Genomic DNA, 26,373 nt, shown 5'->3' with positions numbered 1-26,373 from the left:
GATAGATAGATAGATAGATAGATAGATAGATAGATAGATAGATAGATAATAGATGATAGACAGACAGATAGATAATAGATAAAAATATATATGTTCTTTTTCAGGTTCTTTTCCATTATGGGTTATTACAAGACATTGAATATAATTCCTTGTGCTATACAGAAGATCCCTGCTGTTTATGTCTTGTATAGAGTAGTGTTGATTCCAAACTCCTAATTTATTCCTCCCCCCTTTCCCCTTTGGTAACTCTAAGTTTGCTGCCCCTTTCTGTCCTAAAAGTGTGCTCATTGAGGTCTGAATCTTCCAGATAGCCAGGTATCTCTGGTACAGCAAACAGCATGTCACTTGGCTTTACACATCAGCATGACCTTGCTTTGAACACTGTTTTAGAGCATATGGACTAAGTTCTCTCCAGGACTTCAGTTGGGTATTTGCAAGGTCAGGTAAATCTTCATTACACAAAACATGGAATAGACTTGCATTTTATAGAGTTTAAAAGAAAATAGGGCAGCCTTTGGGGAGGGAGCCTCAATAAGCCTACGGGAGGGGAGCAAAACTTGCCACTGCAAAATGTCTCTGGCATGTGCATTTTTTTTTTTTTTGAAATCCAGAGTATACAGTTTATTTTTTTTATTTATTTTTTCCCACTGTACAGCAAGGGGATCAAGTTATTCTTATATGTATACATTTTTCCCCAACCTTTGTTCTGTTGCAATATGAGTATCTAGACATAGTTCTCAATGCTACTCAGCAGGATCTCCTTGTAAATCTATTCTAAGTTGTGTCTGATAATCCCAAGCTCCCGATCCCTCCCACTCCCTCCCTCTCCCATCAGGCAGCCACAAGTCTGTTTTCCAAGCCCATGATTTTCTTTTCTGTGGAGATGTTCATTTGTGCTGGATATTAGATTCCAGTTATAAGTGATATCATATGGTATTTGGCTTTGTCTTTCTGACTCATTTCACTCAGTATGAGAGTCTCTAGTTCCATCCATGTTGCTGCAAATGTCATTATGTCATTCTTTCTTATGGCTGAGTAGTATTCCATTGTGTATAAATACCACATCTTCCTAATCCAATCGTCCGTTGATGGACATTTGGGTGTTTCCATGTCCTGACTATTGCGAATAGTGCTGCAATGAACATGCGGGTGCATGTGTCTCTTTTAAGTAGAGTTTTGTCATATATGGCATGTGCATTTTTAAGATTTCAAAATTACCATGACCCCAAAGACTCAGGAGGAAACTTTGATCTCCCTGCTAATTGCTTAAAAGAATGTAGATAGAAGATCTGTCCCAGAAAGCGAGCTCTCTCCAAATAACCATGGTATGAACTAGCTGCAAAGACAGGGAGGAACTTAGCAGAGTCTGTGTATTAAAATTCCTCTCTGTATTCCATTGCCTCTAGCATGGCCCAGCAAACGTTTGTTTACCAAACATTTGCTTTTCCACCTCCATGTGAATTGCCTTCCTCCCCTCTGAAGTCCCAAACCACTATCTCCAACATCCTCTTTTGTCATTAGCTGAAGATGGTATTTAAGATGAGGGTTTTGGCCAATTGGGTGAATTACTCAGTTTTCCTGGGTCCCTTTCATGTATCCATGTTATTAAACTTTTGTTTGAATTTCTCCTGTTCATCTAGCTCATGTCAATTTCATTCTTAGGCCACCTGGAAGAACGTGGAAGGGTAGAGAAAATTTTCTTTCTCCCAGAAGAAAGAGCAGGTGACAACAGCTGCTTTACTGGATGCCTTAGGTTTGGCCCAAGCATCACAATCTCTTTCCTTTTCCCTTCCTGATACTTTATAAGGTTGTCTAACATGGAAAGTCACAAATTCTAGGGAGATGATTTTGTACCCAGGTCATTGAGAAATTAGTTTTGTGTCCGCTATTTTACTTCTACTTGTGCAGTGCAATAGATATGTATGTGGGGTGGGGGGGAGAGAGAAATGATAAAAAGTTCATTTTCCATGTGCAGTATATTATTGATTTTTAAGATATTTGATGGGAAGTAAGACTCCAAGAATTTTAACATCTGAATTTTAAGTTAGTAAACGTCGATACAAACTAGAGATGTTTTTCATGATTAATGTCGACATAAATGCCACCAAATCCTGTAAAGTGTTTATCACAGAACCTGGTGTACAATATGTGCCCCGTAAATGTTAGTTATTCTCCCATTTTGACCATTCCTTTCCTGGTAGAGTTGATATTAGTCTTGATTTTTTTAAGCCCTCCTGTATTTTTGAGCTAAAGATTTTAAGTGGTATTATCTCATCTTGTCCTCAGTGATCCTTATAATAAAAAAAGACTAGCATTTGTGCACCATATGGCTTCTCATATCCATGTTGATCCATTTAATCTTGATAATAATCCTGCAAAGCAAATGAACCACCTTCTGTAGAAGCTATTTTTTATCTCTATTTTAAAAGACACACAACCAATAAATTCATTAATAAAATCAATAGACATTTTTTATGGCCCTATCCATAGCATATGGAAGTTCCCAGATCAGGGATTGAATTTGAGCTGTAACTGAAACCTATGCTGCAGCTGTGGCAACACCAGATCCTTTAACCCACTGTGCTAGGCCAGGGATTGAACCCACACCTCCACAGAGACCTGAGCCACTGCCATCAGATTCTTTTTTTTTTTTTTTTTTTTTGTCTTTTCTAGCACCGCATCCATGGCGTATGGAGGTTCCCAGGCTAGGGGTCTAATTGGAGCTGTGATTGCCAGCCTACACCAGAGCCACAGCAATGCGGGATCCGAGCCGAGTCTATGACCTACACCACAGCTCACAGCAATGCCAGATCCTTAACCCACTGAGCGAGGCCAGGGATGGAACCTGCAACCTCATGGTTCCTGTTCAGATTCATTAACCACTGAACCATGACAGGAACTCCTGTGATCAGATTCTTAACCCAGTGCACCATACTGAGAACTCCTCAATAGACATTTTTGAATGTTTGTTATTTTCTAGACATTCCATGGGTACCAAGAATTAAATAATGAGAAGGAAAAAGACACTGTCTTCATCCTCATGGAGTTTACAGTCCAGAGGAGGAAATAGATAGTAAACAAGTAATCGCAAGACCAATTACAGCCCTGCTCTCTGTCATAAAGAACAGCATTGTCCCTAGAGAGCATACAATCTGTGAACCTGAGTGGCCTGGGAAATCAGATTTTCCTGTGGAGTGATGTGGAAATGAAGACTAGGTCATTAATAGAAGTCTCAGAGAACTGAGTATTGCAAAAGAGCACATGCAAAGGCCCTGTGTCAACAGTGAACAGCACATCTGAGGGGTGCAGTGAGAGAGCAGGGCACAGCGAGATGCGGCCATAGAGGCTGCAAGGGACCTGACCCCACAAGGTTTGGGATCAGGGCAAGGGTTTTGTTCTTCATCCTATGAGAATCTTTGATGTTTGAATGATCGGATATGTGCTTGAAGGAATCTCTGGCTGCAGGGGCGTATGACAGTGGGTGCTAGGGGCAAAGGGGCACCTTATCTTGTCCTCAGTGGGGTACCTAAGACGAGGCTGATGGTTAGATGGACACATGGTCTGGGCAAAACATCCAACCCCAGATCTTGTTTTCTTTCAACTGTATTGAATGACCTCCCTGTAAAGTGATTAAGGGACATTTTATAGTCACCAATCTGTAAATGGAAAACCTGGAGTACAAGGAAATTACTTTGTCAGAGCCACATTATTTCTCGATGAGAAAGTCATTGAGAATGGAAAATGAAAAATGTGAATGTTTTGATTTCACCCACAGTACTATTTGACATACATACCAGCTAATATATAAGTATTCATTTTATCACTTCAGCAGGTTTTACTTTAATCTGCTTTCATTCTCTCTTAATTTTCAACCTCTGCAGGCACTTAATGCTGTACATGAGGCTCTTTAGCTGAAATCAAAGGACCCTAAAGTCGTAGGGTCCACAAAAGAAACATTAAAAGAGCAAACATTTCTTAACAAAGCTCTCAAGGTAGAAACATTTGATCAAGTCAAGGCTTGTCAAGGCTTTTATGTTTATGAATTAATATTGAGACTCCAATCTTTAAGCCTAAACAGTGAAATTTAACATCATCAACATATTTGTCTAATGAAACTTTTGGTTAATGGGCATAATGGCTTAAATTTATTTTCATAATTAGCCCTTTAAGGGAGTTCATATTGTGGCTCAGCAGGTTATGATCCCGACTAGCATCCATGAGGATGCAGGTTTGATCCCTGGCCTCGCTCAGTGGGTTAAGGATCTGGCGTTGCTGTGAGCTGTGGTGTAAGTCGGCAGCTGCAGCTCTGATTTGACCCCTGCCCCAGGAACTTCCTTATGTTGCAGGGGCTGCCCCCCCCCAAAAAAAAAGAAAGAAAGAAAAGAAAAAGAAAATAATTAGCCTTTTTGTTTTTGATTATTCAGGCTCTCAAAATACCCCAGGGTTATCATTTTCAGTTTTCTCTTTCTGTTTGCCTACAAAAAGCCTCATTTCCAGTTGACTAGTGGCTAAATATGCTTTGGACATTTCTACCTTTCTGCTTGCATATGTCCTTAGAATAGCCAACCCCAAGAAGCCACTCATCCACAAAGAATTTTGCTCTCTGGCCAGTGCAGCCAGCCACTCTTACCCTGCTGCTTATGAACCTTTCAAATACTTACTATCTACACTGGTCATTTGAAAGTCACAGTCTGTTAAATTGTGGTGTTAGGTGTCTATATTTTATGTCCCCTACAGGATTGGAAGTACTTAGAGGAGAAAGACTGCTTCTTTCTATGTTTAAAACACTGTCTTACATCCAGTAGGTGTTTAATATCTACAGCATTAAAATAAAAGTACTCCCAGGAGTTGCCCTTGTGGCTCAGCGGAAACAAACCTAACTAGTATCCATGAGAATGAGGGTTCGATCCCTGGCCTCCCTCAGTGGGATAAGGATCCAGCATTGCTATGAACTGTGGTGTAGGTCACAGAGTGGCTCAGATCCCATGCTGTTGTGGCTTTGGTGTAGGCTGGCAGCTCTAGTTCCAATTCATCCCCTAGCCTGGGAACTTCCATATGCCACAGGTGCAGCCCTAAAGAGCAAAAAAAAAAATTTTAATTTTAAAAATTAAAAAATAGGGAGTTCCTGTCGTGGCGCAGTGGTTAACGAATTCAACTAGGAACCATGAGGTTGTGGGTTCGATCCCTGGTCTTGCTCAGTGGGTTGGGGATCCGGCATTGCCATGAGCTGTGGTGTAGGTCGCAGATGTGGCTCGGATCCCGAGTTGCTGTGGTTCAGGCACAGGCCGGTGGCTATAGCGCCAATTAGACCCCTAGCCTGGGAACCTCTATATGCCGCAGGAGCGGCCCTAGAAAAAGGCAAAAAGATAAAAAATAAATAAATAAATAAATATTAAAAAATAAAATATACCCAGTTTGTTCATTGATAAATATTTACAAACAGAAACACCATGTTTTTCTTTTTTCTGGTAAAGCCAGTGTTTGGAATCTGTGACATCTAAAGATTCCAAGCAACATAATTTTGTCCGAAAATGAGCAAGCGATTTTTTTTTTTAATGTTGAAAAGCAGAGCAAAGCCATTTGGAGACATTAATTTGATTTGGAACTCTCAACGGCAATAATAATGTCAAATTTGACATGAAAATTATCTGGATGTTCTCTCATCTGGTAAACATTTCAGGACCAGCCTTCTTTTCTGATATTTTAAAATATTTATTGGGTTTTTCTCCATAGATATTTCACAATCCTTCAATTTTCAATTTTTTTTTTTTACAAATCTCAACTATAATCAGCAACAGTGATTGCATAAAACCATCTGCACTTGTTTGATGACTTAGAACTATACATGTACTGTAAAACTACTTTTGTGAGTTTGCTTAATAAATAAGTAAAATGTACATGTGACTGCTCTGTACTATCTTTGCAACTTCCTGCAACTCTGTAAATATTGTATATAACATTCTCAAAAGGATAAATTTTTTAGAAATAAAGAAACAGGGATTAGGAGGAAGAGAGGAGCTGAGATAGAAGTAAGCATGTTTAGAAAAAGGTGAGAGTTTCTATTGTGGTTCAGTGCGTTATGAACCCAACCAGTATCCATGAGGATCTGGGGGCCTTCCCCGGTCTAACTCAGAAGGTAAAGGATCAGGTGTTGCCATGAGCTGTGGTGTAGATCACAGACGCGGCTTGGATCCCGTAGGCTGGTGGCGTAGGCTGGCAGCTGCAGCTCCAATTCAACTCCTAGCCTGGAAACTTCCATATGCTGCAGGTGGAGCCCTGGGGGGAGGGGGGGGAGAAACCAACATGAAGGATCCTTGTGGTGATCTGTGTATCTTCTTAAACAGTCATTACCAACATAATAATTTTCATTATAAATCTACACATTACTACTATAGACTTGTTACTAAAATTATAAAGACATTGTTCTGAACACAAAAGTTTTTTCTGATTTACCAATAGATCAAATGATCGCTACATGGAGGAAAAACATATAGAGTAGAATATTGAGCTAATATAACAATGAAAATGTGTTGGATAGTCACTGTATGACATACACTATTCTAAAAATTTTATATGTATTAACAAATTTTTAAACCTTGGCAATAGCACTCTAAGGTATGTAATATTATTATCCTTTCTTACAAATAAATTATGACACAAAAAGATTAAGTAACTCATCCAAGGTAACACAGCTAATGAGTGACAGAAATAGGGCTTGAACACAGGAATGTAACTAGATTCTACACCATACTCCTTTTCTGGTTAAATGTTAATCAATCACCAAATACATATTGTGCAAGTTCATTTTAACCATTTCTCTTAAAATCCATCATATTTCTTCATTATTTGCCTCTTTTAATAAAAATAGCATGATGAGGGGTGGGCCAGATTTGGCATTTCTATGTTTCCTTGTTGTTTGTAAATGACTTAGCAGTGAGCAAACTGTATATAAGGTTTACTTCATGCCATAGATATTAAACTTCTACAAGATATAAGACATCATGTTGTAAGCATTAAAATATATGTATCAGTTTTAATATGTACAAATAAGTATTCCTAACTAAGGGTCCCATTACTAACTTTGGCTTTATTATTTTGAATTAATATGTCTACAGCAATTGCTCTGCTGAAATTGAAAAAATCACAGTGACTATTCCTTTGCTGCAAAACAATTTTTTAAACTCTCAGCATATATAATACTCAGTGGGATACTTGTGTCTCCCACCAAAAAACAATCTTGGGAAGGGTGGAATGATGCTCCTCAAACACTTTAACACATTCTCTGCAGCAAGAGAAATTTATTTTGTGTTTCTCTAGATAGACTGAGTACCAAATTAAAACTGAGTAGTAGATGCCAGAGGCATACACCTTAAAATAAAGACTTTCTAGTCTTTCTAGTCCTTCTAGATTTTCTTTCATTCATGATCCTGGCTTCCTTAAAAAGTATTGAGTATATCATCATGGAGACATTTAAGCATAGGCTGGGTGATCATATTAGTGATGTAAAAAGATATGTTACTGAACTGGGTCTTGAGCAGGTTAGGTGATTATTCTAAGGTTCGATTATAATGAAAATACTTTCTAGGGAAAAATCTTCATGACACTGGATTTGGCAGTGATTTCTTGGATATAACACCAAAGGCCCATGTAACAACAACAAAAAAAAATAGACTTGTTGGACTGCATGAAAATTGAAAACTTTTGTGTATCAAAAGATGCTATCAACAGAGTAAAAAAAGCACCCACAAATGAGAGAAATCACTTGCAAATCACGTATCTGGTAAGGGATAAATGTCTAGAATATATAGATAACTACTAAAACTCAACAAAAGAAACAAATCCAATCCAAAAATGCACAAGGACTTAGACATTTTTCCAAAGAAGAGATACAAATGGTCAATAAGCACATGAAAAAATACTCAGCATCACTGATCACTAGGAAAATGCAAATAAAAACTCCAAGGAGTTACCACCTCATCCATTAGGATGGCAGTACCAAAACAAACAAACAAACAAACAAACCTAGAAAATAACAACCATTGGAGAGGATGTGGAGAAATTGGAACCCTTCATGGAAATGTAAAATGGTGGAGCTGCCATGGAAAACAGAATGGCAGTTCCTCAAAAAACTGAAAGAATCTGACTGCATTGGCTCGAGGTGTGGTTTGGATTCCTGGCCTAGCACAGTGAGTTTAGGGATCCAACATCGCCACAGCTGCAGTGTAGGTGGCAGCTGTGACTTGAGTTCAATCCCTGGCTGGGGAACTTCCATGTGCTGCAGGTGTGGCCATTAAAAAAAAAAAAAAAAAAAAAAGACTAAAAATAGAGTTACCACTTGATTAAATAATACCACTCCTGGATATTTACCCCCAAAATTTAAATCAGGATCTCAAAGAGGTATTTGTATAATCATTATACATTTGTATTTTTTATTTGAATAACTGTTATAGTAGTAGTATTATGGAAGCTAAAATGTAGAAACAATCCAAGAATCCATCAATGGATGAATGGCTAAGAAAAAATGTGGTCCATACATACAATATAATTTTAATATCTTAAATGGGAAGGAAAATCTGACACATGGATGAAACTTGAGGACATTACACTAAGTGAAATAATCTGGTCACAGAAAGATATATACTATACACTATTTCACTCATATGAGGTGCCTAGAGTAGTCAAATGCATAGATACAGAAAGAAAAATGGTGGTTGTGAGAAGAGGGGGAAAGGTGGATTGGAAGTTGTTTAATGGGTACAGAGTTTCAGTTTTGCAAGATGAAAAAAGTTCTATAGATGGTTTGAGATGATAGTTGCACAACAATGTACTTAAAACCACTGAACTATATACTTGAAAATGGTTAAGATGGTAAATTTTATGTTACATGTATTTACCACAATAAAAAAAAATGGGGAGAAAAAAATTTTCTTACTAACTCCATTTTAACGGTTTTTACAAGAGCTGAAAAGCACGGTTTTCTTACAAGTCAAGGCCATCAGGAAATGATACGCTAGAATAAAACTCACCTGGATTCCCTGCAGGTCTCTTCAACCTCTTCAAGTCCACAAGAGTCCCTCTGCTGGGAAATCATATATTTCAGTTTCCTTCACTTTAGAATCAACACCTTGTGCTTGTGTGCGGCATTTTGCAAAATAATAATGACTGGTTTTCTAGTATTTAAACAATAGAAAATAATAGTGGTAATTATTGTATTAATCATTGAAGTTTTTGTATATGTAGAGAGTGGTTTCCACAACCTAGTAGTGTTAAAGATAGATTCTTATTTCCTACCCTGAAGATATTTCTCATTCAACTAGACCCATAAAGCAGCCATGGAACTAAATCCAGATTAAGCACAGGCCTGGATGAACATGGATAGAATCCAAAACATCAGGATAAAAGAAATAAACCACTTGCACGTGGACTGGAGTTTCCCTTTGCCTTTTTTCTATGTTTCTTCCCTCTTAAGTTATTAAGAAACCTATATCCTCACTGAATTCTTTGAATACTAAAAATATGGTTGTTAAAAGTGAAATAGCAGTTTGCGCTCTGCTTCATGTATCCGGATGTTGACTATCATGAATCCTTTGTGCTTTTAAAAAACAAATAAACAAAAAAGCGTATTAATGAGGCACCATGACTTTACTGACCACAAATAGAATCACGAATGAGGAAGCGGTTACAGACTAATTCATGTGAACTATTGGAAGCCTATTGGCTTTTTTTAAATCATAGTTTGACTCAAATGGCAAGACTAAAGAGTTACTTTATTTTTTATCTATATGGTAGGGTTTTTAATTTATTTTATCAAAATATAGTTGATTTACCATGTGTTAATTTCTTCCGTTTAGGAGAGTGATTCAGTCATACATGTATATACTATTTTTCATATTCTTTTTCATTATGGTTTATCACAAGATACTGAATATAGTTCCCTGTACTATACAGTAGGACCTTGTTGTATATATAATAGTGTGCATCTGCTAATCACAAACTCCCACTCCATCCCTTCCCTCTCCCACCCCCTTGGCAACCACAAGTCTGTTCCCTTATGTCTCTGAGTCTGTTTCTGTTTCATAGATAAGTTCACTTGTGTCATGTTAAACATAAAAGTGATATTTTTGGTACTTATTGGTGTTTATCTTTCTAAAGAGTTACTTTAAATACTACTCCTCTGTCTTTTTTGTTTGTTTGTTTCTTTGCCTTTTTAAGGCTATACCCACAGCACATGGAGGTTCCAAGGCTAGGGGTCACAAATCAGAGCTGTAGCTGCTGACCTACACCATAGGTCACAGAAACGCTGGATCCTACCCACTGAGTGAGGCCAGGGATCGAACCCACATCCTCATAGACAATATATCGGGTTCTTAATCTGCTGAGCCACAACAAGAATTCCTATTCTTATTCATTGTATTTTTTTTTCCTTCCTGATCTTTTACTGATAAATAGTCCTGCTTTTTCTCCTCCTTTTATTCAACACAAAACCTAGTTTTGATGACTCTTCCAGCCAAGAAGGGCTACGAATTATTTTTGGATTTATTAACAAAAATAAAGATTTACCATCTTTTGTCCATTTCTCTCTACTCTGAGTCCACACTCAACACTTGTCCACTCCTAGTCCCTCCCCTTCTCTTCCTCCCCCCCCCCCCCCGCAACCCCATTAGAGGGCAGGAGGCTTTGTTCTGGGCTTCCTCAGTAGGAAGATATGCACCCCCTGCCCCTCTACCAGCTTGCCTTTCCGGGGGAAAAATAAAGCAAAAGAGTCGGCACTTTCCCCAGCTTAGCTTCCTGCTTACATTACCACCACCACACATGTTCAAAGGCTTGATTGACTGTTTCTTTTGTTTGGGCTTGTCATCTTCAGCTACTCTAGCACCTGGAAGCTTAGCTCGCTCCAGCTCCGCTGAGTTCTTGAGAATCAAACAAAACAGAGGAGCCAGAGAATTCCAAGAAGATGGTGGAGGAGGAAGCACCAGGAATGAGCCTCTCCCCTACCAAGACAACAATTGCCCCAGCACAAGCTATCTTGTGGGACAGTGCTGGTACCTCCGGAAGAGAAAAAAGTGATAGAGGACTTGCTTGCACACCAGCAAAGGAACGACCATTGGAACTTTCACTCCGAATTCACGGTGACACATTTGGAGACTTAAGCAGATAACTCTGACGCCGAGACCTGCATTTCTGGGGCAAAAGATATAAAGAGCAACTAGGGAAAGGGATGGGGAACAGCTAATGTCTTACCCATTTATGCTTCATTTCAAGCTTCCACTTATACCTTTTTCTAGGCTTGCAACCTGGGGACCTACTTCCGTCTCTTAGCCCTTAATGTCCAAAAAGACAAAAGTGTGGATGCAGCAAAGACAGAGCACTTACTATTGAAGGATAGAGATTTTTCTCTTTTTTTTTTTTCTTATCTTTTTAGGGCCACACTGCTGCATATGGAGGTTCCCAGGCTAGGGGCCTAATCAGAGCTGTAGCTGCTGGCCAATGCCACAGCCACAGCAATGTGGGATCCAAGCCTTGTCTTAGACCTAGACCGCAGCCGATCCTTAACCCACTGAGCGAGGCCAGGGATCGAACCTGTGTCCTTATTGATGCTAGTCGGACTCACTTCCGCTGAGCCATGACAGGAACTCTGAAGAGAGATATTTCAAAGTAGGCAAAGCCTCCAGGGGTAAGCCAGCTGGGGAATGCTACCCAGGGAAGGCTCATTTGATTCTCAAGAAACATGTAATGTTTAGGACATATATATCCTGAAAAATGATCATTCTTCACCTGAAATTCAAATGTAATTGCGAGGTCCTGCTTTTCATTTGTTTGTTTGTTGTAAATCTGGCAATCCTCCTTCAGCTGGGAACACTCACCCATATTTGTCATTTTTGTTCCATGCCATGGAATGGCTAGACGGAAAAGCGTCAAATCAGCAGGTGTTACACTCCTCCTGGGAATCTGTCTGGGAGAATGATATGAAAGAAAAAGTTACATCACCCCATCCTGGAGCACTTGGTATCCAGGGAACTTGCCCAGCGCCTTGTGGGCAAGTTCCCGAAATCCTTGTAGATGCTTGAGGGAGTGAATTATACTGTGGGGCTTTCATTAGATTGCTCTAGCAGGGTGCGTAGGAAATAACAGCTACTTATCACAGTGATTCCCGATTGTCTTGAGGGAGCTCATGATGCTAGTAATAAAATCATTTTTTTTTTATGGCTGCACCTGCAGCATATGAAAGTTCCCAGGCCAAGTACTAAATCTGAGTCACAGCTGCAACCTATTCCAGATCCCTTCACCCACTGCACCAGTCCAGGTATCCAACCTGCATTTCTGCAGTGACCCAAGATGCTGCAGTCGGATTCTTCTTTTTTTTTTTTTTTTTTTTTTTTTTTTTTTTTTTTTTTTTTTTCTTTTCTTTTTTCTTCCCTTTCCTTCCTTTCTTTTTGGTTTAGAGAAGCCCTTTCAATATTTCCTTTAACCTGGGTTTTGTGTTGCTGTATTCTTTAAGTTTTTGTTTGTTGGGAAAAATTTTTATTTCCCCTTCTATTTTAAATGATATTCTTGCTGGATAAAGTATTCTAGGTTGCATATTTTTTCCTTTGAGCACTTTAAATATCTCTTGCCATTCCCTCCTGGCCTGTAGTGTTTCTGCAGAGAAATCAGCTGATATTCTTATGGGGGTTCCCTTGTAGGTAACATTCTGTTTTTCTCTTGCTGCCTTTAGGATCCTCTCTTTATCACTAACTTTTGCCATTTTTATTATGATGTGTCTTGGTGTGGGTCTGTTTGGGTTCAGTTTGTTTGGGGCCCTCTGTGCTTCTTGTATCTTGAATCCAGTATCCTTTAGATTTGGGAAGTTTCCAGCGATAATTTCTTCAAATATATTTTCCATTCCTTTATCTTTTTCTACTCCTTCTGGAATTCCTATTATGCGTAGATTGGCCCGTTTTATATTATCCCATAGGTCTCTTATATTGCTTTCCAGTTTTTTGATTCGGTTTTCTGTCTGTTGACCAGATTGAGTGATTTCCATTATTCTATCTTCCATATCACTGATTCGTTCTTCTGCATTATTCATTCTGGTTTTTACTGCCCCTAGTTCAGTTTGCATCTCTGCAAATGAATGTTCTAGTTTTTCTTGGCTCCTCCTTATATTTTCTAGCTCCTTTCTGAGGGTATCTGCATTGCTGTTCATATCTTCTCTTAATTCCTTCAGTATTTTCACTATTTCTCTTTTGAACTCCAGGTCTGTCAGACTGCAGAGATCAGTTTCATTGTTGACTGTTTTAGGTGAGTTCTCCTGTTGGTTTGACTGGGGGTGGTTTCTCAGCTTCTTCATCTTGCTTGTTGTCTTCTTTCTCCTGAGGGAGTTGTACTCTCCGTTATCGGGTAGTGCTTGCCTTGTCACTGCCCTGGAATATTTCCTGAGGGCTGTCGTTGTTGGTCAATCTTTTTTTTGAGACAGTGTGGCTTTTCTGGAGTGTTGATGGGACTAACAGTGTTTCTTTGAAGCAAAGGAGGACTTCCTGAGGGCAGACAGGACTGGGAGGTCCACCCCACGATGGTAGCAGATTTCACTTGGTTCTCAGCACCCCCTGGGGTCTTGGGCGGGTAGCAGGGCCTTTGGAGACTCAAGAGGCTCCTCCCCAGAACAGCCCGACTCAGAAAGACCGTCTGAGATCTTTTCCCAAGTCGGCCAGGCTTGTTGCAGCTTTTCTGGGCTGCAGGGGGTCCTGCCTGGAGCTGGCAGTCCTATGCAGCTGGTCCACTAGGTCTCAGCACCCCCTGGGGTCTTGGGCGGGTAGCAGGGCCCTTGGAGACTCAAGAGGCTCCTCCCCAGGACAGCCCGACTCAGAAAGACCGTCTGAGATCTTTTCCCAAGTCGGCCAGGCTTGTTGCAGCTTTTCTGGGCTGCAGGGGGTCCTGCCTGGAGCTGGCAGTCCTATGCAGCTGGTCCACTAGGTCTCAGCACCCCTTGGGGTCTTGGGCGGGTAGCAGGGCCCTTGGAGGCTCAAGAGGCTCCTCCCCAGGGCAGCCCGATTCAGAACGACCGTTTGAGATCTTTTCTCGATTCGGCCAGGCTTGTTGCAGGTTTTCTGGGCTGCAGGGGGTCCTGCCTGGAGCTGGCAGTCCTATGCAGCTGGTCCACTAGGTCTCAGCACCCCCTGGGGTCTTGGGCGGGTAGCAGGGCCCTTGGAGGCTCAAGAGGCTCCTCCCCAGGACAGCCCGACTCAGAAAGACCGTCTGAGATCTTTTCCCGATTCGGCCAGGCTTGTTGCAGCTTTTCTGGGCTGCAGGGGGTCCTGCCTGGAGCTGGCAGTCCTATGCAGCTGGTCCACTAGGTCTCAGCACCCCTTGGGGTCTTGGGCGGGTAGCAGGGCCTTTGGAGGCTCAAGAGGCTCCTCCCCAGAACAGCCCAACTCAGAAAGACCGTCTGAGATCTTTTCCCAAGTCGGCCAGGCTTGTTGCAGCTTTTCTGGGCTGCAGGGGGTCCTGCCTGGAGCTGGCAGTCCTATGCAGCTGGTCCACTAGGTCTCAGCACCCCCTGGGGTCTTGGGCGGGTAGCAGGGCCCTTGGAGACTCAAGAGGCTCCTCCCCAGGACAGCCCGACTCAGAAAGACCGTCTGAGATCTTTTCCCAAGTCGGCCAGGCTTGTTGCAGCTTTTCTGGGCTGCAGGGGGTCCTGCCTGGAGCTGGCAGTCCTATGCAGCTGGTCCACTAGGTCTCAGCACCCCTTGGGGTCTTGGGCGGGTAGCAGGGCCCTTGGAGGCTCAAGAGGCTCCTCCCCAGGGCAGCCCGATTCAGAACGACCGTTTGAGATCTTTTCTCGATTCGGCCAGGCTTGTTGCAGGTTTTCTGGGCTGCAGGGGGTCCTGCCTGGAGCTGGCAGTCCTATGCAGCTGGTCCACTAGGTCTCAGCACCCCTTGGGGTCTTGGGCGGGTAGCAGGGCCTTTGGAGGCTCAAGAGGCTCCTCCCCAGAACAGCCCGACTCAGAAAGACCGTCTGAGATCTTTTCCCAAGTCGGCCAGGCTTGTTGCAGCTTTTCTGGGCTGCAGGGGGTCCTGCCTGGAGCTGGCAGTCCTATGCAGCTGGTCCACTAGGTCTCAGCACCCCCTGGGGTCTTGGGCGGGTAGCAGGGCCCTTGGAGACTCAAGAGGCTCCTCCCCAGGACAGCCCGACTCAGAAAGACCGTCTGAGATCTTTTCCCAAGTCGGCCAGGCTTGTTGCAGCTTTTCTGGGCTGCAGGGGGTCCTGCCTGGAGCTGGCAGTCCTATGCAGCTGGTCCACTAGGTCTCAGCACCCCTTGGGGTCTTGGGCGGGTAGCAGGGCCCTTGGAGGCTCAAGAGGCTCCTCCCCAGGGCAGCCCGATTCAGAACGACCGTTTGAGATCTTTTCTCGATTCGGCCAGGCTTGTTGCAGGTTTTCTGGGCTGCAGGGGGTCCTGCCTGGAGCTGGCAGTCCTATGCAGCTGGTCCACTAGGTCTCAGCACCCCCTGGGGTCTTGGGCGGGTAGCAGGGCCCTTGGAGGCTCAAGAGGCTCCTCCCCAGGACAGCCCGACTCAGAAAGATCGTCTGAGATCTTTTCCCAAGTCGGCCAGGCTTGTTGCAGCTTTTCTGGGCTGCAGGGGGTCCTGCCTGGAGCTGGCAGTCCTATGCAGCTGGTCCACTAGGTCTTAGCACCCCCTGGGGTCTTGGGCGTGTAGCAAGGCCCTTGGAGACTCAAGAGGCTCCTCCCCGGGGGAGCCCGTCTCAGAAAAACCGTCGGAGAATTAGGTCGATCTATTCACGGCCTGGCTAGGCTTGTTCTAGCTTTTCTGGGCTGCAGGCCTTTTTTAGGGGGCTGGTGGTGTTTGGTGCTGCTCTGTGGAAGTGTAGCCCCTCCAAAGGGCAAGCAGGCCTGTGCAGGGAGAGCCCCTGCGGTGGTAGGCTTCAGGCAATTGTTGAGGCCAGCCCTCCTGGATGGCAGGCAGCCCCAGGTTCGGCGAGAGCGTAGGGGGTGGCGGGGGTGGGGGGAGGGAATGCACTGGGAAGCACAGCTTTCTGCTAGCTAGCGGGCCTGTAAGCTTGTTGTGGCGTGGGGGGTATTCTATGGGGACCCACCCCTTCTTCTCTCCCCTCCCCAGCACGGGCGCAGACCAGGCTCTTCTCCCAGGTTCCCTCTGAGGCGGCTTTCCACTTCCCCGCCCCTAGAGTATTGCTCCCTTCCTCTGCGACAGCTTTGTTTTCTAGTCTCCCAGGCAGTCTCTGCCCCGTCAAATGGTTTAGAGACCTCCCAAGCAGTTTCCGCTCTTCCCCGCCCCCCTAGCCCGGGGACTAATCTCTGGAGCCGGGGTCTCGGTGCCCAGCCCCCACCCCCAGGCGTCCCCCGGCCCTTTCTTGGGGACTAACCTTCGGAGGCGAGGTCTCGGTGCCCAGCCCCAACCCAGGTGTCCCCCGGCCCCCTCTCGGGGACCAACCTTCAGAGCTGAGGTCTCGGTGCCCAGCCCCCACCCAGGCGTCCCCCGGCCCTTTCCCGGGGACTAACCTCTGGAGCCGAGGATTCGGTGCCCAGCCCCCACCCAGGCGTCTCAATTTTTGGTGACTGTGCCCGTAGTTCAGATGGTCCGTTGGGTTCTTGATCGTTTTTCCGTACTCCGACTTACTGCTACACTCTTCTCTGCATCTGGAGATTCCTCCGGTTGGTTTGATCTTTCCCCGGTAGGAGACTTTCCAGGGTGCGGGATCCCTTTCTCCTCCGCAGTTCCCTTTCGGGAGCGCCGGTCCCGCTCGGATTCACCTTCTCTCACTCTCCTCTTTTCTCCCGTTCTGCCCAATAATGTCACGAATTTCTTGCCGTTATTGGAGTTTAGGTTCCTCTGCCAGCGATTGGTTGTTGTTCTGTGCGAGTCATTTCTTCTGTAGATGTGTTTTTTTTTTGTTGTGTTTGTGGGAGAGGGCGAGCGTGTCCCCCTACTCCTCCGCCATCTTGTCCTCTCAGATTTAAAAGTGCAGTCGGATTCTTAACCCACTGCAGCACAGTGGGAACTCTGATGCTGGTAACAAAGTTTTTATTGGAAAAAAAGCATTCTGTAGAGAGATAAGAATTTCATTTTGAGGGAAATAAATCTGACTGAACAATAAGAAATACTAATTTGGGGTGTGTCACTGCAATTTAATGGATTAGAAGCTGAGGTTGCTGGCCTGTTGTTCTCTTTTTTCCCCATTTGGATGAAATTTGCCACTTCTTCATAGGTGGTATCCAAATGAAAGGACTGGGAATTAAGGAGAAAATTGCTGATCTGAGTATTTATCATGTGGAAGCACTATTGCATCAGATTTTGAGCTGAGACCATCAAATGAATTGGGTTTCACGTCCAAAAAATGTTGGGAATATACTGCTCTTTTTTTTTTTTTTTTTTTTTTTTTTAGGGCCACACTTGAGGCATGTGGAGGTTCCAAGGCTGGGGTCTAATCAGAGCTGCAGCTGCTGGCCAATGCCACAGCCACATCAACATCAGATCCGAGCCACGTCTGCAACCTACACCATAGCTCACTGCAACACCAGATCCTTAACCCACTGAGTGAGACCAGGGATCAAACTGGCAACTTCATGGTTCCTAGTCAGATTCATTTCCTTTGGGCCATGATGGGAACCCTCCGGGAATATACTGCTCTTCACCAGCCTTTTTGAAAATATGTTCAAGTCCAGTAAATCCAGTTATAGTTTATGGAGAGCTGAGTGCTGTGAGTGATGCTGGATGGACACTCATTAGAGTCTTCCTGTGAGAAGTCAGTGCAGGAGACTCCACAAGGTGCTGCTACTCCAGGAGGTCACACCAGCAAACCCCCGAACTCCCGACCTCAGCTCCATCACCCCTCTTCCTGACTGCCCCATCATCATACAAACCTGCTGCTATTCTCCCATCCTAAATTGAAAACAAAACAAAACTTGATTCTTTTTTTTTTTTTCTCTCTGTCTTTTTGCCATTTCTTGGGCCACTCCCACAGCATATGGAGGTTCCCAGGCTAGGGGTCGAATCGGAGCTGTAGCCACCGGCCTACGCCAGGGCCACAGCAACACAGGATCCAAGCCACGTCTGCAACCTACACCACAGCTCACGGCAACGCCGGATCCTTAACCCACTGATCACGGCCAGGGATCGAACCCGCAACCTCGTGGTTCCTAGTGGGACTGGTTAACCACTGAGCCACAACGGGAACTCCCAAAACTTGATTCTTAATTCACTGTTTCCAATGCCTCATCTCCCCTTCTCTCTTAGGCCTGCTCTAATCAGACTTTCCAACCAGCCTTCTGACACTGATCTCGTTAAGTTCACCAATAACTCCCAGGGCACTGAATTCAGTATCCCCACCCTGTCTACAGTGTAACAGACTGAACAGCAGTATTGGGGTTTTTTAACGATCCTAATTTTTTTTTTATCATAGTTGACTTACAGTGTTGTGCTAATTTCTCTGTACAGCAAAGTGACATTCTTTTTTTCATATATACTTTTCCATTTTATATATATCTTTCATTATGGCTTATCCCAGAAAATTGGGTATAGTTCCCTGTGCTATACAGGAGGATCTCATTGTCTATCCATTCTAAACGAAATAATTTCTACCTACTATCTCAAAACTCCTAGTCCATCCTTCTCCCTCCCCTCTCCTTCTTGGCAACCACAAGTTTGTTCTCTTTTTATCTGTGAGTCTGAACAGCAGTATTTGAAACCATTTATTACTACCCATCCTTGAAGCACTTTCTTAACTTTCAAAACCACATACTCTCTAGGCTTTCTTTCTCATTCTCCAGGTTTTGGGCTGCAATAATGCTGTACAAATCTCAGTGGCTTGAAAAACCACCAGTTTATTTCTTACTTACATATCTGAAGCTGGGCTGTGGGCTTAGCTGATCTAGGTTGGGCTCAACTAAGCGAATCTGGACTCCAGGCTTCTGGTTCAGCTCTATAGGATTTTTCCAAGGCTTCTTTTACTCAGTGTAATATTTTTTGAAATGTATCCATGTTGTTGCATGTATGAATAATTCTGAATTTGTTATTTTTTAGCATATAGATATTTCAGTTCTCTCTACTGAATAGATATAAAAACAATGACACCCAAGCAATGAATAAAATTCTGCCCAGATCTTGATATCTAAATACCATTCCCACAAGAAGGAGCCAAATTCTTGGGACAGATGGCTGATTCTGAGATTTTCCAGAGAAAATAGAAAATGAATCTTGAATATCGTATACCAGAAAGCCAGAAAGTGCTGAAAGATTGATGGAAACATGTTTAAAGGACACGATAGCACTCCAAAGGTGTTCCCATTTGCCCAATTAATTTACTGAATTTTTTTAAAAGAATCCATGAGTCTATAAAAAGAACAGTGGGAATGAAGAGATAACAAATACTTCTATACATAATAACATTTGTTAATAACTGTAAAAGAAATGACAGAATTCAAAACTCACCATTTTTCAATTTCCAATGTAATAGCAATTTAGGCAAAGATTATCAGCAAATGCTAAAACCATTGTGCAGAACAAAATATCCACATGGTCTCCAAGTCTGATTTCAGAAGTGATTGTGTGTCAATTTCTATACTACAGATTTAAAAGATGAAATATAACCTTTACAATGAAGAGATCTGTCAGGCACTCCCTTAATCAAGTAATATAGACCAATAATGGGCCAAACAGACAGTAAGTGTTTCTTGATGTAATAGCATAGGAAGCACACACATCATGTCTGTAGCATGCTTGCCAAAAATATTTAACCTGAATTCTAAACATGAGGAAAAAAACAGAAAATCCAAATTGTGGAACATTTTGTAAAAGAATTGACTCAAATTTTCCAAAATGTCAATCTCACAAAAGATTATTTTTAAAGTTTGAAAGAATGTTCTAGATCAGCAATTCTCAAAGTCTGGCCTATAATTCCCTCTGAAGTTTTTCTTGTGAACTGGTGTTTCCTGGAGTGCCTGCATATGGCCTAATTTTGAGGGATGTTGCAATATCCACAGTCCTTTCTGTTGGGGTTTTATAAATATTTGGAGGTGGTTTTATCATGTGGCACTGATAATGTGACCATAACAAATCCTGGTAGGAAAGGCACTTTTGTAATATAACCAAAACTCATATTGCTGGGTGGACAACCCACAATCTGGAAAATAACTATATCACAGAGGCTCTCTAAAGGAGTGAGAGTTCCATACCCCGTGTCAGGTTCCCCAGGAATTCCATAGGACTGGGGAAAACAGAAACTCCACTCTTGGAAGGCACACACAAGGTTCACATGCACAGAATCCCAGGGCAAAGCAGGGACTCTGCAAAACTCTGGGCCAGACCTACCTGCAGGTCTAAGGGGGTCTCATGGGGAGCCAGGGGTTGGCTGCAACTCACTATGGGGACAGGACACTGGAGGTAGAAGTCCCAGTGAATAATCATCAGTGTGAGAAACCTCAGAGTCTATCATTTTGGAAAAACCTAGCCCCACCCAACACCCTGCGGGCATAAATGCTTAGAAGCCATAGGTTAAAAAAACCAACATGGTGAGAACACAAACCCACCCATCAGCAGACAAACTGCCTAAAGTCTTTCTAGGCACACAGCTGCCTCTAATCCCACCTCTTGCCACAGCCCTGCCAACCAGAGGGACAAGACCCAGCTCCAGCCATGTGTGGACAGTGACCAATTCCTCCCATCAAAAACCCGGCCAAAAGTCCCTGTATCAGGTTCACCCACCAGTGGGGAGACATCAGAAGCAAGAGAGGCTACAACCCTGCAGACTGCATAAAGGAGACCACAAACACAGAAAGTTAGACAAAATGAAATGGCAGATAAATAGACTCCAGATGAAGGAACAAGACAAAATTGCAGAAGAACAGCTAAGTCATGTAGAAATAAGCAACCTACATAAAAGACTTTAGAGAATGGGAGTAAGGATAATTTAAAATCTTGGGAAAAAACTGGAGGCAAAAATCAAGAAACTAAAGAAATATTAATAAAGAAATATAAGATTTAAAGAACAAACAGACAGAAACAAACAATAGAATAACTGAAGTGAAAAATGCACTAAAAGGAACCAATAGCAGAATCCATAAGGCAGAAGAATGAATAAGCAAGGTGGAAGACAAACTTATAGAAATCACTGACACAGAACAGAATAAAGAAAAAAGAATGAAAAGAAATGAGAACAGTCTAAGAGAGCTCTGGAACAACATAATGTACATGGACATTTGCATTATAGGGGTACCAGAAGGAAAAGAGAGAGAGAAAGTGCCGGAGAAAATATTTGAAGGGATAATAGCCAAAAACTTCCACAACATGGGAAAGGAATCACTCTTAAATATAGGAAACACAACAAACAAAATATAGAATAAATCCAAGAAGGAACACACAAAGATATATATTAATCAAACTGACCAAAATTAAAGATGGAGAGAAAATATTGAAAGCAACTAGGGAAAAGCACCAAATAACATACAAGAGAACCCCAACAAGGTTATCAGCTGATTTTTCAAGAGGGCCAGAAGGGAGTGGCATGATATATGTAAAGTGATGAAAAGGAAAACCCACAACCAAGAATACTCTACCCAGCAAGGCTCTCATTCAGACTCAATGGCAAAATCAAAAGCTTTTTTTTTTTTTTTTTTTTTGGTCTTTTGTCTTTTTAAGGCTGCACCTGCAGCATATGAAGATTCCCAGACTAGGGGTCTAATGGGCACTAGAGCTTCCAGCCTACACCACAGCCACACCAATGTGGAATCCGAGCTGTGTCTGTGACCTACACCACAGCTCATGACAATGCTGGAACCTTAACCCACTGAGAAAGGCCAGGGATCAATCATGCAATCTCATAGTTCCCAGTCAGATTCATTTCTGCTGTGCCATGATGGGAACTCCAAAATCAAGAGCTTTAAAGACAAGCAAAAGCTAAAAGCATTCGGCACCAACAAGCCAGCATGACAGCAAATGGGGAAAAAAGGGGCACAGTGGGAAACAAGAAAATTAAAAATGAGAAGCCTCACCAGTAAAGACAAACGTACAGTAAAGGTAGGAAATCATTCACATACAAATATATCAAAACTAGCAATCATATGAAGGGGAGAGTATGATTGCAGGATATTTGAAATTAAGAGGCCAGCAACTTAAAACAATCATTTATATATGTATATATATATATATATATATATATATATGGAGAGAGAGAGACTCTATGGTAACTGCAAACCAAAAATATACAATAGATCACACACAATTAGAAAATGTAATCCAAACACAACACTAAATATAGTCATTAAATCACAAGAGAAAAGAGCAATAGAAGAAGGGAAGGGAAAAAAACAACAAAAGCAAATATAAAACAATGAACAAAATGCCAATAAAAACATACATATCAAAGATTACTGTAAATGTACATGGATTAAATGCCCCAACCAAAAGACATAGACTGGCTGAATGTATACAAAAACAAGTCCTGTATATATGCTCTCTACAAGAGACGCAATTCAGATCTAAGGACACATACAAACTGAAAGTGAGAGGATGGAACAACATATTCCAGGCAAATGGAAATCAAAAGAAAGCTGGAGTAGCAGTACTCATATCAGACAAAAAGACTTTAAAATAAGGACAGTTACAAGAGGCAAAGAAGGATGTTACATAATGTTCAAAGAATCAATCCAGGAAGAAGATATAACACCTGTAAATATATATATGCATCCAGTATAGAAGCACTTCATTATATAAGGCAACTGCTAACAGTCATAAAAGGAGAAATTGGCTATAATACAATGATAGTGGGGAACCACCCCATTTTCAGCAATGGACAGATCATCCAGACAAAATCAATAAGGAAACATAGACCTTAAATGAAGCATTAGGCCAGATGGACTTTATTGATATCTACAGAACATTCTATCCAAAAGCAGCAGAATACATGTTCTTCTCAAGTGCACGTGGAATATTCACCATGATAGATCCCATCTTAGGCCACAAATAAAGCCTCAGTAAATTTAAGAAAATTGGAATTAAATCTAACATCTTTTCCCACCATAATGCTGTAAGACTATAAATCAATTACAAGAGAAAAATTGCAAAAAAAAAAAAAAAACACAAACACATGGAGCCTAAACAATATGCTACTAAAAAAATCAATGGATAACTGAAGAAATCAAAGAGGAAATTATAAAAATTCCTAGAGATGGTGAAAATGAAAGCACAATGATCCAAAATCTATGTGACACAGCAAAAGAAGTTTTAAGAGGAAAGTTTATATCAATACAAGCTTACTCAGGAAACAAGAAAAATTTCAAATAATCTAATCTGGGAGTTCACATTGTGGCACAATGGAAATGAATCTGACTAGCATCCATGAGGATGCAGGTTCAATCCCTGACCTCTTTTAGTGGGTAAGGGATCCAGCATTGCTGTGAGGTACAGTGTAGTTCACAGATGCAGCTCAGATCCTGCATTGCTATGGCTGTGGTGTAGGCCAGCAGCTGTAGCTCCAATTCAATTCCTAGCCTGGGAACTTCCATATGTCACAGGTGTAGCCCTAAAAAAAGCAAAAACAAACAAACAAACAAAAACTAACCTTACATCTAAAGCAACAAGAGAAGGAAGAACAAATAAAACACAAAGTTAGAAGGAAAGAGATTATAAAGAGGAGGTCCCACTATGGCACAGCAAGTTAAGAATCGATAATGTCTCTGAGGTGGTATGGCTCAATCCCTGGCCTGAGGCAGTGGGTTTAGGACCTAGTGTTGCCACAAATGTGGCATAGGTCACAGCTGTGGCTCAGGTTCAATCCCTAGCCTGGGAAATTTCGTATGCCATGGGGTGGCTTAAAGAGTAAAATAGATAGATGATAGATGATACATAGGTAGCTAGGTAGATAGATCAACAGATTGATCGATCAATCAATCAGGGTAGAAATAAACAAAATAGGGACAAAGAAAACAATAGAAAAAATCAATGAAACTAAAAGCTCTTTTTTTTAAAAGATCAACAAATTTGATAAGGCTTAAGCCAGACTTATCAAGAAAAAAAAGGACAGGGCTCAAATCAATAAAATTAGAAATGTAAAAGGAGAAGTTACAACTGACACCATGGAAATACAAAGGATCATATGAAATTACTACAAGCAACTACCATGCTAATAAAATGGACAACTTAGAAGAAATGGATAAATTCTTAGAAAAGTATAATCTTGCAAGACTGATCAAGGAAGAAATAGAAAATATGAACAGGACAATCACCAGTACTGAAATTGAAGCTGTGATTTTAAAACTTCCAAAAAAACAAAAGTCTAGGACCAGATGGCTTCACAGGTGAATTCTATCAAACTCTTCAAGAAGAGCTAACACCTATTCTTCTGAAACCATTCTAAAAAATGGTAGATGAAGGGACACTACCAAACTCATTTTACAAGGCCAACATCACTCTGATACCTAAACCAGACAAGGATACCATCAAAAAAAGAAAAAAGAACAAGAAAATAAAATTACAGGCCAATGTTACTGATGAAAGCAGATGCAAAAATCCTCAACAAAATACTAACAACTCAAATACAACAATACATTAAAAATAATCATATACCATGATCAAGTGGGATTTATCCAAAGGATGCAAGATTCTTCAATATCTGCAAATCAATCAGTGTGATACACCACACTAAAAAACTGAAGAGTAAAAACCATATGATCATCCCAATAGATGCTGAAAAAGCTTTTGACAAAAATCAACACCCATTTATGATTTAAAAAAACAATCCTTCAGAAAGTGGGCATAGAGGAAATTATAAAAATCAACATAATAAGGCCATATATGACAAATGCAGAGCTTATAATATCATTCTCAGTTTTGAAAAGTTGCAGGAACTTCTGCCAAGATCAGGAACAAGACAAGGATGTCCATTCTCACCACTACTATTCAACATAGATTTGGAAGTCCTAGCCACAGCAAAGAAGAAAAAGAAAATAATCCAAATTGGAAACAAACAAGTAAAAGTGTCATTGTTTGCAGATGAAATGATAATATACCTAGAAAATGCTAGAGATACTACCAGAAAGCTACTAGAGCTCATCAGTGAATTTGGTAATGTTGCAGAATACAAAATTAATACATAGAAATCTATAGCATTTCTATATACTAACAACAAAAAATCAGAAAGAGAAATTAAGGAAGAAATCCCATTTAAAATCACATCAAAAAGAATAAAATACCTAGGAATAAACCTGCCTAAAGAGGCAAAAGACCTGTACTCTGAAAACTATAAGACACTGTTGAAAAAAATCAAATATGACAAAAACAGATGGAAAGATATACCATGCTCTTGGACTGAAAGAATCAACATTGTGAAAATGACTATACTACCCAAGGTAATCTATAGATTCAATGAAATCTCTACCAAATTACCAATGATATTTTCACAGAACTAGAACAAAAGAATTTTTTAATTTGTATGGAAACAGGAAAGACACTGAATAGCCAAATCAATTCTAAGAAAGAAAAATGGAACTGGAGGAATCAGATTTCCAGACTTCAGACTATACTATAAAGCTACGGTCATCAAAAGAGTAAGGTACAGCACAAAAACAGAAATATAGATCAATGGAACAGAATAGAAAGCCCAGAAATAAATACACACACATTTATGGTCAACTAACCTACGACAAAGGCAAGAATATACAATGGAGAAAGGACAGTCTATTCAATAAACAGTGATGGGAAAACCAAACTGCTATGTGTAAAAGAATGAAATCAGACCACTCTCCAACACCATATGCAAAAAATAAACTCAAAATGGATTAAAGACCCAAAGACAGACCAGATACTGTAAAACTCAGAGGGAGTTCCCACTGTGCCTTACCAGAAACTAATCTGACTAGTTTTCATGAGGATGCAGGTTCAATTTCCAGCCTCTCTCAGTGGGTTAAGGATTCGGCATTGCCATGAGCTGTGGTGTAGGCTGCAGATCCGGCTCAGGTCCTGCATTGCTGTGACTGTGGTATAGGTTGCAGTCTTGGCTCAGACCCCATGTTGCTGTTGCTGGGATGGCTCTGAATCGACCTCTTGGCTGGGGTCAGCCTATGCCACATGTGCAGCCCTAAAAAGCAAAAATAAATTAAAAATATTTTAAAATATTAAAAAATAAAAAAGGATACAAATGAACTTGTTTACAAAACAGAAACAGACTCACAGACTTTTAAAACAAACTGTATGGTTACCAAGTTGGACGGATTTATGGGGAGAGGAACAGACTGGGGGATTGGGATTGGCATACACACACTGAGGTGTATGGAGTGGATGGTCAACAGGTCCTGCTGTATAGCACAGGGATCTCCATCCAATGTTCTCTGATATATGGGTAAAGAATCTGAAAAAGAATGGATA

The 26,373-nt window shown here is 41.5% G+C and overlaps 1 long non-coding RNA gene across 2 annotated transcripts in view; it reads right to left on the bottom strand.

Moving 5' to 3' along the window:
- The window catches only part of LOC102167067, a 66,690-nt gene extending 49,722 nt beyond the window's left edge, over positions 1 to 16,968 (bottom strand). For both annotated transcript variants that reach the window (XR_002344058.1, XR_002344059.1), the window contains exons 1-2: positions 16,518 to 16,968; positions 9,027 to 11,953 (exon numbers count right to left, since the gene is read on the bottom strand). This is a non-coding gene — a long non-coding RNA (uncharacterized LOC102167067). The remainder of the gene's footprint in view (positions 1 to 9,026; positions 11,954 to 16,517) is intronic.

The sequence above is a fragment of the Sus scrofa genome, chromosome 5 (genome assembly GCF_000003025.6).
Source record: "Sus scrofa isolate TJ Tabasco breed Duroc chromosome 5, Sscrofa11.1, whole genome shotgun sequence".
Lineage (NCBI taxonomy): Eukaryota > Metazoa > Chordata > Mammalia > Artiodactyla > Suidae > Sus > Sus scrofa.
The sequence above is the reverse complement of the archived record's forward strand: the minus strand, read 5'-3'. Positions and strand labels throughout refer to the sequence as shown.